Raw genomic sequence first — 16,530 nt, forward strand, 5'->3', positions numbered from 1 at the left:
ATGACAAGAATGCAATATAATTGTGCTAAACAACTATCTAGAAACATTGATAGTATTAGAAAATACTATATGCAAATTAGGTATATGTGTGCATAATACATAGCCAAAATACATAATTTTATGACTGATTTAAAACTTCAGTGGTAAAAAGTTGTTACATTGGCACTTTGTAGTAAGAGCATTGAAGGCAGAAAATTCAGGCTGAAACTTTATTAATCAGAAACAGTTGAAGGATTTTATTCAGAGTGGCTGATGAAGCAAAGGCTCTGACAAGTATCTAAAATGCATCCCTTTTGTACAGGCTTTCTCTTTGTATAACTTAAATGACAAAAGAAATCTCATGAATTGTTCACTCAACTATAAATAAACGTTTGGCTCATGATTTTTCCCTCTGCAAGCATCATGTATTCCTTAATAAGGATTCTATACCATGCTTGTTGCTTGATCATACTTATTCAGCACAGCACCATAAGCACCAAGTTCACATAGAATAAATATTTTAAATAATTTTGGATTTCTTAATTTAACACAGATTTAAAAATACCCTTAAAATATACAATGCTGGCCGGTGCCATGACTCAACAGGCTAATCCTCTGCCTTGTGGCACCGTGGCTCTAGTCCCGGTCGGGGCACCAGATTCTGTCCCGGTTGCCCCTCTTCCAGGCCAGTTCTCTGCTATGGCCCTGGAGTGCAGTGGAGGATGGCCCAAGTGCTTGGGCCCTGCACCCCATGGGAGACCAGGAGAAGCACCTGGCTCCTGCCTTCGGATCAGCGCGGTGCGCTGGCCGCAGGGCACCGGCTGCGGTGGCCATTGGAGGGTGAACCAATGGCAAAAGGAAAACCTTTCTCTCTGTCTCTCTCACTGTCCACTCTGCCTGTCTATATATATATATATATATATATATATATATATATATATACAATGCTTAGAAATTTTTCTTCTTCTTTTATATTTTGATGCTTTATCAATAACATTCATATAAAACTCTAATTCAAAAGTCCAATCACTTGTAATGTGTCTAACATCCCATAACAAATAAGCCTAGTACTTTTATATGTGAATATATATGAAGGAAACTGTGGTGTATTTCTTGTCACTTAAATAACATTGGTTGTATAATTTTTTATCAGAGGATATTGCCTTGAATTTTAAATGTAAATCATTTTTCTTCCATGAGATATTTTACATTTTGTGATATTCAATAATAAATCACATTTGAAAAATGAGGAATAACATGCATATATTGCAGCCTGAGAAAAACTTTTTTGTTACCAATTTCATAAACTAGGTTTGATTAATAAAGCCATCTTTTTTATTTGTTTCTCTATCTACAATTTTAGAACATGAAGTGTATATAGATGTTTGTGTTATCCCTCTGATGTTGCCAATTTAATGATATCATTGTTTGTTTAGCTTTGAAAATTACTTTTTCCTTAGAATAAATATTGAAATATGAAACGCTGATGTCACTGTATAGCAAAAAATGAAGCACAGTGGATCTGGGAAGCAGTCCAAAGTACTTCAAAGTGACTTTTGTGCCAAGCTAAGCCTTTTTACCTGAGGCCATCAGTTCTGAATAATAATAAAAAATATCATCTTTGAAGATAATTCAGGTACATTATGAGATGATTAAACTCTTATGCATACAATTGAATATGCCACTGCAGTTTTATCAACACCAAAAAAATTTTAAAAAAAATCATTCCACCACTGCCTGGATGAGCAGAGATTTAGGGCCCCATCTGGGTACTTTGCAAATTGTCAGAGAGTATTTCTGCTTCTCTGCTTGTGCCTGGAATCATATTGCATAGAAGAAATGGAAAATTCAGGCAAGAGTGCTGAAATTCAGAGAGCCTTGATTTTTATTGTTTGAAGAATTATTTGAAAAGGCTAAGAACTGAAATTATGAAGTATAAGTTAATATTCTTTAAAACGATTCCTGCTAAAGACTAGTTGATTGCAATCACTGATGATGTCTACTTAATTTGATCACACAGTAAAAATAATGATTCAAAATGGAAAAATTCAAATTAAAACGTAGAAAGCATAGAAAAATAAGGTTTATTCATCTCTGAATATATGTGCATATAATAAGTAAAACTGTATTCAAAATATACCAAGCAGCTTGTAGATCTTGTTTGTGTTTACTTCTTTTTTTAAGATTATTTATTTGTGTTTACTTCTTTTTTTTAAGATTATTTATTTGACAGAGCTACATGGAGAGAGAAGCAGAGGCAGAGAGAGAGAGAGGTCTTCCATCTGCTGGTTCACTCCCAAGATGGCTGCAACGGCTGGAACTGTGCCGATCCGAGCCTGAAATGCCTTCTTTGATAAGGATATTTTACTTCATTCCACATATAAACACCTGTTTTATTAGTTCCCTTGGCAAGTTTACCATTTAAAAGCCTACCATCTCTCCCATAGGAACTTCAGAGCCATCAGTTACTATACTATCTTTGTGAGTTTTCTGTGATATTCCCACCCTTATTGTAGACTGTTTTGAGTCTCTCCAGTTAAACTGAAATGCTTAGTAATTATTAACTTCTGGGAAGGATTAGCAATGTCTTTCTACATTGGCACTGAATTTTATAATTGTATCCTGGTAACTAAAAACCAATAAAAGTCAAATTGTACCTTAAGGATTTACTAAGTGAAGGAAGCACTTAATGAAAATCTTGAGAAAAAATTTTTACAGGCTTGCCACTAAAATGAGAAACCCATGGATAAATACTGTTCTTATCAAAATCATGTCTCAGGATGTTGATATACATAATAATTAATTGTGTTTTCAGAGGACAGGCCACATCAGAGTGGTACAATCAATACCTCTTGATTTTTCCCTTCATATTTACAAATAAAACATGTCCTGATAAACGTAGATAGCTGTTAGAGTTTTGATCAATTACAGTTTTCTGCACTGAGTTAACAGTGAGTACAGTGTTATGTGGCTTTGGGAGTCAGGTATGCTGACACATGGCTTTAATAAAGACCAGGTGGGAATTCTGAAACCTCTTCCATTATTATAATAGCTTCTTTCCTAGGAATTATAAACCATAGTGTACTTACTTTTATGTAGAATTGTCTTGCTTGTCATTTTTTTAAAAAGATTTTATTGGTGGCCAGCGCTGTGGCGCAGCAGCTTAAAGCTCTGACCTGAAGTGCCGGCATCCCATATAGGCGCCAGTTGGACACCCAGCCGCTCTATTTCAGAACCAGCTAGCTGCTATGGCTTGGGAAAGCAGTAGAAGATGGCCCACATCCTTGGGCCCCTGCATGCACGTGGGAGACCCAGAAGCTCCTGGCTCCTGGCTTCGGATCGGCCCAGCTCCGGCCATTGCGACCAACTGGGAGTGAACTAGCGGATGGAAGACCTCTCTCTCTCTCTGCCTCTCCTCTCTCTGTGTAACTCTGACTTTAAAATAAATAAATAAATCTTAAAAAAACCTGAAGATTCCATTTATTTATTTATTATTTGAGAGGTAGAGTTACAGACAGTGAGTGGGAGAGACAGAGAGATGGGTCTTCCATCTGCTGGTTTATTCCCCAGATGGCCTCAAAGGCCTGAGCTGGGCTGATCCGAACACAGGAGCCAGGAGCCAGGAGCTTCTTCCAGGTCTCCCACGTGGGTGCAGGGGCCCAAGTGCTTGGGCCATCTTCTACAGCTTTCTTAGGCCATAGCAGAGAGCTCGACAGGAAGAGGAGCAACCAGGATTAGAACTGGTGCCCATATGGGATGCCTGTGCTGCAGGCAGAGAATTAACCTATTACACCATAGCACCAGACCCCAGTTGTCATTTTTAAATCTGATATATTTGAAGGGATAAGAAATACTGGATATGTTAAGATATTCAAACATATAAAACAGATCAAGAAAAAAAAAAAAAGATGACTGCAGAATTTGATCTCCACAAAGCAAGATGAGTGAGCTATAAATAAAACAAGCAATTAGAAACTCCTTCCGTTGAAGACAGCCTGAAGATTAATACATTTTTTTAAGATTTATTTATTTATATGACAGGCCCTGTCAAAGAGAGAAGTGAAAAAAGAGAGAAAGAGATCTTACATCCTCTGGGTCACTGCCCAAATGGCCAAAAGGGCTGAGGCTGGGCCAGGCCAACGCCAGAAGCCAGGAGCATCTTCCTGGTCTCTCACACTAGTGCAGGGGCCTAAGCACTTTAGCCATCTTTCACTGCTTTCCCAGGTGCATTGGCAGGGAGCTAGATTGGAAGCGGTGCAGCGGGGACTCCAATTGGTGCCAATATGGGATACCAGCACTGCAGGCAGAGATTTAACCATCTACGTCACAGTGTCATCCCTAAAATGATTATTAAAATAATCCATGAATGAGTTAAGAAATAAGATATGATAAAGATTTTAAAATAATGCAATTTTAAAAAAAATTCTATTTGAAAATGAGTGTTCATAAAAATTCATAATATATAGAAGGCTAGAGAACATACAGGAAGTACAGACATATTCTAACCAAATAATTCAAATATTTGAAATATATTTGAAAAATAGTATTGTAATATTCTCTTCCTCCCTCCTTATATCTCTGTTATTATGTATGTGTAAAACAGGGGTACTTCCAAAAGTTCATGGAAAATGGAATTCAAAAATGTTTGGTGTTTTGGTGCAAAACACTGTGAAATGCATATGTGCCTCTTTCATAATATAGATTGTTATGTGCTCATTGAAGGACTCTTATATGCATTGATTTCAAGTTCTTTTTAATCAATATAAAATTATTTTGAGTTCCTCTTCCACCAGTTTTTGGATGAGCCCTTGTAAATTTGAGTGTATGTATACAAAATAGGGATTTCACATATAGGAGTGTATTTGTATTCTCTAGCTAGATAATGTGTATTAGTTGTATCATAATGTTCAATTATTCCAGTTTGACAGTTCATGTTGTTCTAGTTTATCTTCCACTTCTTTTTCTCCTTTATAAATTAACCTTTCCTGAACATCCTTGTGCAGGTAGGCATTGATTCTGCTGTTGTTTGTATTGCTGTAAGATAGACTTCCGAAAGTTTGAAGTATGAATAAATGGCACATTTTACTAATCCCACAGTATAAGTTGAATAAATATTGCTAAATTACCCTTTAAAATGTGTCTATTTCCTAAGAAATAGGGAATATTTTGTATAGCTCATCTGTGAGAGCTGAATATCATTATGACTTGCATCATAGTAATAACAAGATTTTTTCAATGATGATGAATAGATATAACAGGCCCAACATGCTGTTTTTAAAACAGTTTAACGTACACTTTGTCAGTAGTAGATATCATATCACTTAGAAGTAGATATGAACTCAAAATCATATTAAATTTTCAAGCCAATAAATTTGAGCCATGCTTTCTCTATCTACAAACACTAAAGGATTCCGAGGCAATCTTACTTTGTGAGTTGCTTTTATATTTAGTGATGGCTCTGAAGTGAAGTAGACATGTTTATCTTTTATTCATTGAATTCTCAAAAACTTTAGGTGTTTGGATCTTGACTACTCAAGGGGAAAGAAACAAAATGTTTAATGTGAAATTCAAGTTCTTATATAAGTAAATCTTTACAAGAAGGAAAAAGTATTTATTTTGTTTCTCAGTTTATATTTTTAGTAATAAAGTCATCAAAAAATATAGCTCTATTAATAGCATATGTTTTGTCATGTGTAATACAGAAAAAATATTAAAAAACTATATTCAGCTCTTTTTAGGAATCTCATCTTTGTCTTGTTTCTATTTTAAAATGATTTATTTTGCCACAAATGAAATGATGTAAATTATTGCAAAACATTTAGGAAAAGAATCTGGCTACTGCTTTGATTTACAGCATTAGACAAGGAAAAATTGAATGCTTGACAGGTTTTAAAAAAATGCTCAATAGGACTTGCCCCAAATGGTGGAGTTAGAAACGTGCCAGGGGATTCCAATACAATCCCATCAAGGGGGTATGTACCAATGCCATCTCACTAGTCCAAGTGATCAATTTCAGTTCACAATTGATCACACTGATAGGTCTGAGTCAAAGGGATCACACAAACAAGACTAGTGTCTGCTAATACTAACTGATAGAATCAAAAAGGGAGAGAACGATCCATCATGGAAAGCGGGATACACAACAGACTCATAGAATGGCAGATGTCCTAAATAGCACTCTGGCCTCAGAACCAGCCCTTAAAGCATTTGGATCTGGCTGAAGAGCCAATGAGAGTATTTTAGGCATGGAAAGCCAAGTCACTCTGGAAAAAAAAAATAGAAGAAGAAGAAGAAGAAGAAGAAGAAGAAGAAGAAGAGGAAGAGGAAGAGGAAGAGGAAGAGGAAGAGGAAGAGGAAGAGGAAGAAGAAGAAGAAGAAGAAGAAGAAGAAGAAGAAGAAGAAGAAGAAGACCTACATGAAAGATCTCTGTGAGTGAGATCCCAGCGGAAAGAATGGGGCCATCAAAGAAGGAGGTACCTTTCTCTGAAGGGAGGAGAGAACTTCCACTTTGACTATGATCCTGTCGGAATAAGATCAAAGTCGACGAACTCAAAAGGCTTCCATAGCTTTGGCAACTCATGACTAGAGCCTAGGGAGATTACTGATGCCATAAACAAGAGTGTCAAATTGTTAAGGCAACAACAGGAGTCACTGTGTACTTTCGTCTCATGTGGGATCTGTCCTTAATGTGTTGTCCAATGTGAAGTAATGCTATAACTAGTACTCAAACAGTATTTTTACACCTTGTGTTTCTGTGTGGGTGCAAACTGATGAAATCTTCACTTAATATATACTAAATAGATCTTCTGAATATAAAGTTAATTGAAAATGAATCTTGATGTGAATGGAATGGGAGAGGGAGCTGGAGATGGGAGGGGTGCTGAGTGGGAGGGAAATTATGGGGGGGAGAAGCCATTGTAATCCATAAACTGTACTTTGGAAATTTATATTTACTAAATTAAAAAAAATCACTAAAAAAAGATATTTTTAAAAAATATATTTTGATACTTAAATAGAAACATTTTGCTTCTCTCTGAGTAATAGAGCGCTGGTTTTCTCTTTTTTCCAATTTATTTAATTTATACAAGTTTCATATGTTTCATATATACAGATTTAGGAACATAGTGATACTTCCCACCATACCTTCCCTCTCACCCACAGCCCACATTCCAACCTTTCTTCCTCCTCCCTCTCCCATTCCTAATTTTTTATGAAGATCTACTTTCCTTTTACTTAATGATCATAAAGTTAACCCTACACTAAGTAAAAGAGTTCAACAAAAAGGATGAAGAAAAAAAAAACTGTACAGATCAACAGCATCTGTAAACTATGTACAAATGCACATTTTTACCAGAAGGCATTAAACACACAAAATCAAAACTTCAAGAAGACCTCCATTAATCGTTAATTTAATAAATCTTCCAGATGTTTTTCTTTAATTTTCAAGAATCACCATTCTGCTCTGGCACTGTGGGTTAAGTCACTGCTTTGGATAGTCACCTCCCATATCACGGTGTCTGATTCAAGTCACAGCTGCTCCTTTTTTAATGTATCTTTCTGCTAATGTACATTCCTGTGGTGCAGCAAGTAATGTTTCAGGTGTTTGAGTCCCTGCCAACCCTGCAGAGAACTTAGGTAGGGTTCTGGAATCCCTGCTGTTTCAGGCATTTGTGAGAGAACCAACAGATTGAAGACCTCTCTCTGTCTCTCACTCTCTATCTCTCTCCTCTCTCCTCTCTCCCTATCTCTCTCCCTCACCCTCTAATGCTCTACTTATCAATAAATTATAAAGAAACATTATTTTTAAAAAAGAACCAACAATCTGCAACTCATTGGGATCTACAATAGGTCTATCATTTAGGGATTTTACATATGTATGGATAAATAATTCATACTCATTATAAGTAGATTATTAGTTGACTTGAGCACCTGTAACACACTAGATCAGGTAGATTAAACAATAGATATTGTTTCTCACAGTTCTGTACCAGGAAGTGTAAGATAAGGACCTTAGCCCTGTAGAGTCTGATATGGATCTCTTCTTGTTAAACGTTGCTGCCTTCTTGGTGTATCCTTACATTAGGGAAGAGTGAGATCTTTTCCTATAAGGAGACTGACCCCATCATAAGGACCTCACAATCATCTAAACCTAATTACTTCCAAAGTCTCCACCTCAAAATATCATTATATTAGGCATTAAGTCTTTAACATATCAACTGTAGGGGGAACATAAACATAGTATATAGCAAGTTCATAATTTACATGATGTGTTATAAACTTCTGTATATCATGAATGATGAACTTAATCCAAACCACTGGAAGAGAGATCAATAAAGCATTAGATTCTTATGGAAGAATATGATAAGTTTGAACAGAAAAGAAATAAATATTTGAGATACTGAAAAACGTAAATTTATCTTATGGATATAGAATTTCTAAAGGTATTTAATGGAATTAGGGTAATAAAAACCCTGATATATCTTTCTCTAAAGAACCAATATAATTTGCTTTATTTATAACTTATGTAAGTGGCAGTTAAGATTCTGGTTCTTCTCCTCTCTATTTGTTTAATCATGACTCAGATATCCATGTGTGAGATCTTTTTCTTTGTTTCCAATAAAACCTTTATTTACAACTTACTAAATCTATAACAATTAAGTACTTGGCAATGATTTTAACCTGCCTACTTCTAATTTTTCATAAACTCACATATATGCAGATAAAAAAACATTCTTACAGAGAATTTGAAATATTTATGAGGTAATACAATCACATTAAGCACACTGTAACTATAAAAAATCTTCCCTTTTCACTATCTCCCTGAAAAACTCTAACTAAAGAGTTAGACAGATGATAGATGCATAGATGTAGATCTTTATACACATACACAGACACACACACACATATATACACACACACATATATATACATATATATATACACATGGTGACATAAAAAGCATATTAAAATAAATAACAACTTTATTTGTAGGAGATGTAAACATTCAAAACCAATGGAAAATTTAAAAAAAAACACACTGAAGTTTGCTAAGTTTCATTAGGTTTCACTGTACAGACATACTAAGTGTTAAGCAAGACAAGATATAGTAGAGAGGTATGATTCAACAAGCAAAACCATTCAACCTCAATTGTTGTATCAATACATTTTCATGAAAAATTCTCAAAATGATTTTTTGAAGTTATTAGATGCAATCATTAAAACTAACTATATATTGTTAAATATTTTTCAGAGAATCAAAAAGTGCTATGATGCTGTAAGTTAACATTTCATATGTAATAATAATGAGCAATATTCAAAAAGAATTATAAATGCCAAAAAAATTATACCAGATAATATATTTTGTGCAAAACTTTTAAAACAAAATTCATAAGATATGGAGATATTTTAACATCTTTATAATGACTTTTAATGTATTTTTATGTCTTTAAATCAAATTTATATTTATTACTGGGTCATGAGAATGGTGAAATTAGTTTTATATGTTAGACTACATTAAGTCAAATAGGAATTCTATGAGCTTATATAATGAAGCAACTAAAAAAGGACTATTTTTTGAATATTTTGCTTAATTCAAAAATAATATAAAAAATGTAAGGTAAGGACCTGAGAGAGATGAGATAAGCAGACGATAAAAAGCAAAGTAGCGGTGCAGATTCACATGGCAGTGATGATGCTTCTTGCTGTAGGGAATGCCTGGGTTTGAGTCCTAGCTCCATTCCAGATTCCCACTTCCTTGTAATATACCCTGGTAGGCTGCAGTGATGCACAAATGTATGGTCTGGACTGGGCTTCCCATTTCTGGCTTTGGTCTAACCAGGGATGATTGTTGCAGGCATTTGAGGAGAATGTGAAAGAACGGAAATTTATTTCTCTCATTCTCTCCTACCTTCTATTCTTTTCATATAAATAAAGTAAATAAAATATTTAAAAGGTATTAAAAGTAAAATGGTAAAATGCATTGAAAGTTAATGAAATAATAAAAAAGTCAGAATTTGTAAAATAGCATAAAAAGATATAAGCCCAAATATGATCCTCACAAGAGGTAAGAATTAATATGAAAATACAGACAGTATCCATCTCAAAGGATATATATATGCCATTCGATGAAAACATAACCAAAAGAAAACTGAGGCATGGAAAGCAAGTATATCTGAAATAAAGAACCATTTCTTAATGATCATATAATCTTTTTACCAACAAATTGCAATTTTGTATGCATCTAATGATATAATATGAAAAAATACATGAATATTGATATAAAATTGAACATAAATTGAGGATATAAGAATGTATACATATAATAAAATGTCATATAATAGTCCACACATTTTTATAACATTACATATCTAGTACATGTTTTTAAAAAATGTAAAAGATAGCTATATACCTAGATGCTCAAAGACTGTGACACAAATGTTATACATATTGGAAGACAGATAATCTATTCTAAAAATGTGCAAAATTTATTTATTTTTTTTTGACAGGCAGAGTGGACAGTGAGAGAGAGAGACAGAGAGAAAGGTCTTCCTTTTGCCATTGGTTCACCCTCCAATGGCCGTCGCAGTAGCGCGCTGCGGCCGGCGCACCACGCTGATCCAATGGCAGGAGCCAGGTGCTTCTCCTAGTCTCCCATGCAGGTGCAGGGCTCAAGGACTTGGGCCATCCTCCACTGCACTCCTGGGCCATAGCAGAGAGCTGGCCTGGAAGAGGGGCAACCAGGACAGAATCCGGCACTCCGACCGGGACTAGAACCTGGTGTGCCAGCGCCGCAAGGCGGAGGATTAGCCTGTTGAGCCAAGGCGCCGGCCAAAAATGTGCAAAATTTAAACATCAGTCAAGTATTCAGTCAAAAGGCTTATGATAATCTTCATAATCTTACTAATTATTAGTAAAAGATAAAATGATAAAAGTATCAGTAAACATCCATCACAATCTCTAGAATTACCAACCAATAGCATCATGTGCTAGCAAGGATATTAAACAAAAGTAATACACATAAACTGCCTCTAGGAGTCAAATATCAATAAAACATATTTTCAAAATTATTAAAGGTGAAAGCATGCATTTTCTATTATCTAGAGATTTCAAATATTTTTGTACTCCAAAAAAGCTTACTTTTTACACCAAAAAGGCAAACCAGTCACATCCAAACAGAAACTGAAGTAATCCAAGTTTTCATCAATAATAGGATACATATACAAGTTTTGGTATACTTACACAATGAAATAACAAACAGCAATAGGAATAAACTGTGCTAGTCATTAAATTGAATGAATTTTTAAACACAATGTTCAGCAAATGAGTCAAAAGTACAAAATAAAGCATGTATATTATAGGTATATATAATTTACATTATTAATATATGCAAAAAGATAAAAGAATTTATGTTGATCACATCAGAATAGTACATACTCTATAGAGGGAAGACTCGGGAAATTGAGAAATTGTTGCTGTACTACTGACTATAATTATTTATTTGGTTTTTTTGGAGGCATTCATATTTTAAAACTCCACAAGCTTTATTACTTTGTGTATACCTTGTTATATACCTGGTATATTTGTATAATTGCTTTAGGATTTTCGAGAAATTCTATCATAACAAGATTCACGTATTGTAAAGACCCATCATCCTGATCATCAATACTCCGATGGACTGAACCACAACAATTAAAACTCTGATCCCTTTCCCTCCCTCACAATCTCCCATCATTCGAATAATTACTAAACTTTGAAATTTCCAATTCTACTATGTGCCCTGAGTTGTCCATTTGTACTCATTTCCACTTCTTCCACCAATAAGACAAATAAAACATCATCATTTATCTTCTACAATTCCATAAGAGCCCCTAACTGTCTACATGTTTCAGTTGTTAAACACCTAGAATTTATTCTTCACATTGCACTTACAGTGATAGTTAAAAATCAGACTATCCTATCACTTCACTTAAAATTTTCAGTGGCTTCATATCTGTCTTATAAATAAAATTTATAACTCTGTATGGCTAGCCAACTGTCTACCTTATATAATTTTCTGCTACTTTCCCTGTCACACATAACTTCCTGTTCCGCTGGCCTTTCAATTATTAGCAAATCCTTCATGACTCAGGCTCTTTGCTCTTGCTTTTCCTCCGCCTGAAATGTGTCTATTTTTCTCAGAGAATTTCACACAGCATGCTCCTCAGTTGACTTCCATCTCTAACTTCACCTCCTCACCAGGCCTTTACTTACTCAATGCTAATTATTATCTCTTCCCAAAAGCAGAGTTATTACAATCTGAGTCCTTAATCTGTGTTGACTTAATCTCTTTCATATATTTGTCACCTGAGCTCTATATCAGGTAAAATTTATTTGGAGTTTAGGGTAATAGTGGCTTAAAATAATGGTTTAAACATGACTTGGGTTTATTTTCCAGAAACATAGCAAAAAGTGCCGAGGTAAGAAAGTAATCCAAATCTACTTTTGTAACTCCCATGAACCATTTCAGTATGGTCTCTTTGGGAATTGTTTGAATTTGGGACATGAGGCCAAAGGTAAATGAGAAGGGTTTGAAGGACGGATCCTGCAGTTAAATCAGCTCCCGAGGAGAAGGCTTCCCAGAACTTCTTTCTACACAGCATTCCTCTTCCACGTTACTCGACAGAATATAGTCACGTTTCTACAACAAGGTGGCTAAGAAAGGTTGTTCCAGCTGGGCACATTAGCACTCCGACTAAAACCAAAGTTAACAAAGTCAAGAAATAGATACTCAAATTATTTTTCTAGGTCCACATATTCAGCTTCCAAAAATTCTATTCTCAATTTTGTCCTAAGTATAAGACACACATCATCAGCTCTCCAAGAGAAATAAATGTCATTTCTCTGCCAAATTAAGGATTTAGCTTCCCCTCCGTAAAATCGAGGCTCTTAGAAAAAAATTTAATATTCTCAAGGTTCAAATATCGGTCTGCTGATATTGTAATTTAAAAAGAGAAAATATTTTCCTTACTATATACCATCTACTATATATAATATGTAATACTATATGTGATATGTAGTACTATATATAATATGTAATATGTATATATCATAATCTATAATTTATAACATGTAATAAATACTTTGAATAAAATATCCATTAGAAAACAGGAGAAATAAAATTTCTTAGAAACATAAGGGAACTTCATAAAATTCATGAAAAAATAGAATTATAGATAAATTATTTGAGTGCCAGAATACTTTGAAATTCATGCAGAGTTTTTCATAAAGTGCATTTCTGTAAATTTATTGAAGATTCCTCATGTATGCATTTTAAATGTTTCATACTAAAATAAACTTATCTTTTTATTTTGAAATTCCCATGAACTATTTGAAGCTTCTTCATATTTATACTAGGTAATATTTCAGCCCTGTACTCTCCTTGTGCAAGATAACCCTTGCTGTTTCTTCTAACAGCTGCTTTTTTTTTTTCCCGAGATTCGAGATAGTTGATGCACCTTGACTTTCACATCTTGCAGATTCTTCCTGGAACTTCATCTTTTTTTTTTTTTTTAAGATTTATTTTTTTTTTATTTATTTGAAAGATAGAGCTACAGAGAGAGATAGAAAGAGAGGGAGGTCTTCCATCTGCTGGTTCTCTCCCCATATGGCTGCAATGGCCGGAGCCACACTGATCCTAAGCCAGGAGCCAGGAGCATCCTCTGGGTATCCCACGTGGCACCCACATGGGATGCTGGTGCCTCAGGCCATGGCTTTAAGCTGCTGCATCACAGCGCCTACCCCAAACTTCATCTTTTAAGATTATGAAGTGGACAGAAAAAGTAAAAACAGTCTTAAGATCTGCACTGCATTAGCAATAGAGTTCTTCATGATGAACTCTAAGGCATTCTAAGCATTATCTTAATAATTTAATATGTACAAGTAGGTACAGTTCAGGATTTGGGGTCCTTGGATATTGTCCTGTAAAAAACATAGAGCTTTCCGGTTTATTTTCTTGCAGATAATCCCAAAGCTAATGACTTCCTCTAGATGTAATTTGTAAGCGTGGAGTCAATAATATTTGAATTGCAGGCCTCTAGGCACCATCTACATCCCGTTTTCTCAACATAATGAGTTCACTGAAACAACCAGATAAATCCTCTTTTCTAGGAGACTCATTGCATTTACCAAAAGGCTTATTACACTTGCATGGTAGCTGTTAGTTTCATCCTCTGCTTAGTTTGTATGCCTCAGTCCCCCTCAATTTTCATGCATTTGATCTGTTACAGTTTTAATTTGGCATTTACAAAATGCCTTCACTCACTAAACTGTATCTCCTTCCATCACTGCTTTCGGATTAGCTCACTTGCTTTAATTTTCCTTATTGAATTTTGCTAAAAGTGACAGGGACCAGCACATCCCAACATGTAGATTCTCCTTCTCTTTCCATTTGTCACAGATTTTTTTTTTTTTTTAACACTTGGCTAGAGTTACCAACACAAAGATGATGCGGAATCAGATAAATTGTAACTAGATAGTACTTTATCAGTCCTAAAACATGAAATAATTAAAATTCCTCAAGTTTTAGGTGCACATGTGTGCTAGTATTTAAAATACTGGCGAAATTGCTCACATTCAACATCAGAGTGCCTAGAGTCAATACCCAGCTCTGACTCCTGACTTGAGCTTCCTGCAGATACAAATCCTAGGAGGCAAAAGTGATGGTTTAAGAAATTGGGCTCCTGCCATCCACATGGACAACCTGGATTGCATTGCTGACTCCTGGCTTCCATTTTATCCAGGAGCCATTGTGGGCATTTTGGCAAAGTGAACTAGCCAATGTGAGTCTCTCTCTCCTTTTGTGTGTGTGTGTGTGTGTGTGTCTCCCTCTGCTATCTTCCCAAATAAATAAATAAAATTTTGAAAAACATTTGTCATCCTCTGCACAAAACCACAGCGATCCTGTAAATTCTAGTTCACTTGTCCACTATGGAATCTGTTAGATTATTGGCTGGGATTTTCAGGTATACACTGAAATCCACTGTAAAAATTTTAAATGGTAAAACCCAACACACACACACACACACACACACATCTGTACTTAGCTCACTTGCTATCACAAGTATTAGGAGCTAAAGTGATCCTCATCTTTTTTGTTTGTTTATTTTAGAAGACTCAAATTATACATTAGGGGTGATGAGTTAAGACGATGGCTGAGACTTTCACATTTTGGAGCAGTTGTTTGGTTTCCTAGCTACTCTGTACTTCCAATACAGTTTCTAGTTTATGCGCCTGTGAGGCAACAGATGATGGCTCAAGCATTTGGTTTTATCCAGGATTCCTCTTTGGTATTTTAGGGTAAAACAGAATATATTTGTTTTGAAAAGAAAGGCTCAAGACACTAAGAACATAAATGCATTGTCAAGATTATAAAATATAGAGAAATAAAGTTTTATTTGGGCTGTACTAATCACTTGTTTTTAGATATTAGAGAGAACAGTTTAAATATAAAGAAAAATATGTGCTTTAAGTTTATAAATCTATCATTTGGTAAAAAAAAATGTCTAAAATTTCTGATTATGGTTATTCAATTGTAAGAGAAAAATTAAATACATCAGTTGCATAATTTTCCCTGAGGCTTATTCTGATCATCAAAGGGTAAATTTATGTTCACTAGGAATGCAATCACACCACAGTGCCCATTAAAAATAATGGAAATTGCTCATCTAATTTACCATTGGCCACATGGAAAATTTTCCCCACAGGGGTCATGAAAGACATCAAACTTGTCATGGGCTAGAAACTCCTGTAATACACTGCTTTTCAAGAGTTTTGGCATCTGAAACAATCATATTTTTAAAATAATTATAATATAAAACTGCCCAAAATAAAATGTCATATTGATAAAAAAGGAAGAGAAGCAGGATCTGAAAAAATGAACAACTCAAAAAGGAGGTAATACATGTTCAAACCTGGGGTTGAAAAGAAATATAATGTTGTTGAAACAAATTACCACTATCTTTTATTTTATGATTTCCTTGCCTGAAACTTTCCAACTTAATGATTTGTTTTCTATGCAAGGAAACAGTGGGATGTCTACAATGGAAATATTGTAAGACATCTTCCATACAGACAAGGACTGGACTATTTTTAACAATTGAGGCATCGCTTGGCCTTTTGGTTAAGATCAAATGTAGTACCTGTTCTTATCAGTTTAATCTCTGATACATCCACTAGCTGAGGACAATATATTAAATGGATTTTTGGAGCGTGGAGTTGGAATAGGAGCTTGCTCCATCCGGACAAATACTGGGTCCTCACATGGACCCGGTATTTCAGTTCCTCTGGGAGCTGTGCACCCTCTCCTCACAAAAACAACACTTGATGCAATATGTTACCTCTGTTTAAGAATCTAATTTAAAACAAAATCTCAATAGTCTGTATATTTAATCTTAAAATTCATCTATCACAAATGAATTTTTTTTTTTTTTTTTTTTTTTTTTTTTTTTTTTTAGCATCACTTCGCTTTAGACGACACATTAGGGACAGATCCCACATGGGATGTAAGTACACAGT

At 34.9% G+C, this 16,530-nt stretch overlaps 1 non-coding gene across 1 annotated transcript; it reads left to right on the top strand.

The window, feature by feature from the left end:
- Positions 1-16,118: 16,118 nt before the first annotated feature.
- LOC133757282 (U2 spliceosomal RNA) lies at positions 16,119-16,318 on the top strand. Its single transcript, XR_009865651.1, has one exon. It is a non-coding gene; the product is annotated as a U2 spliceosomal RNA (small nuclear RNA).
- Positions 16,319-16,530: the final 212 nt, after the last annotated feature.

This window comes from Lepus europaeus, chromosome 3 (assembly GCF_033115175.1).
Source record: "Lepus europaeus isolate LE1 chromosome 3, mLepTim1.pri, whole genome shotgun sequence".
In the NCBI taxonomy this organism is placed as follows: domain Eukaryota; kingdom Metazoa; phylum Chordata; class Mammalia; order Lagomorpha; family Leporidae; genus Lepus; species Lepus europaeus.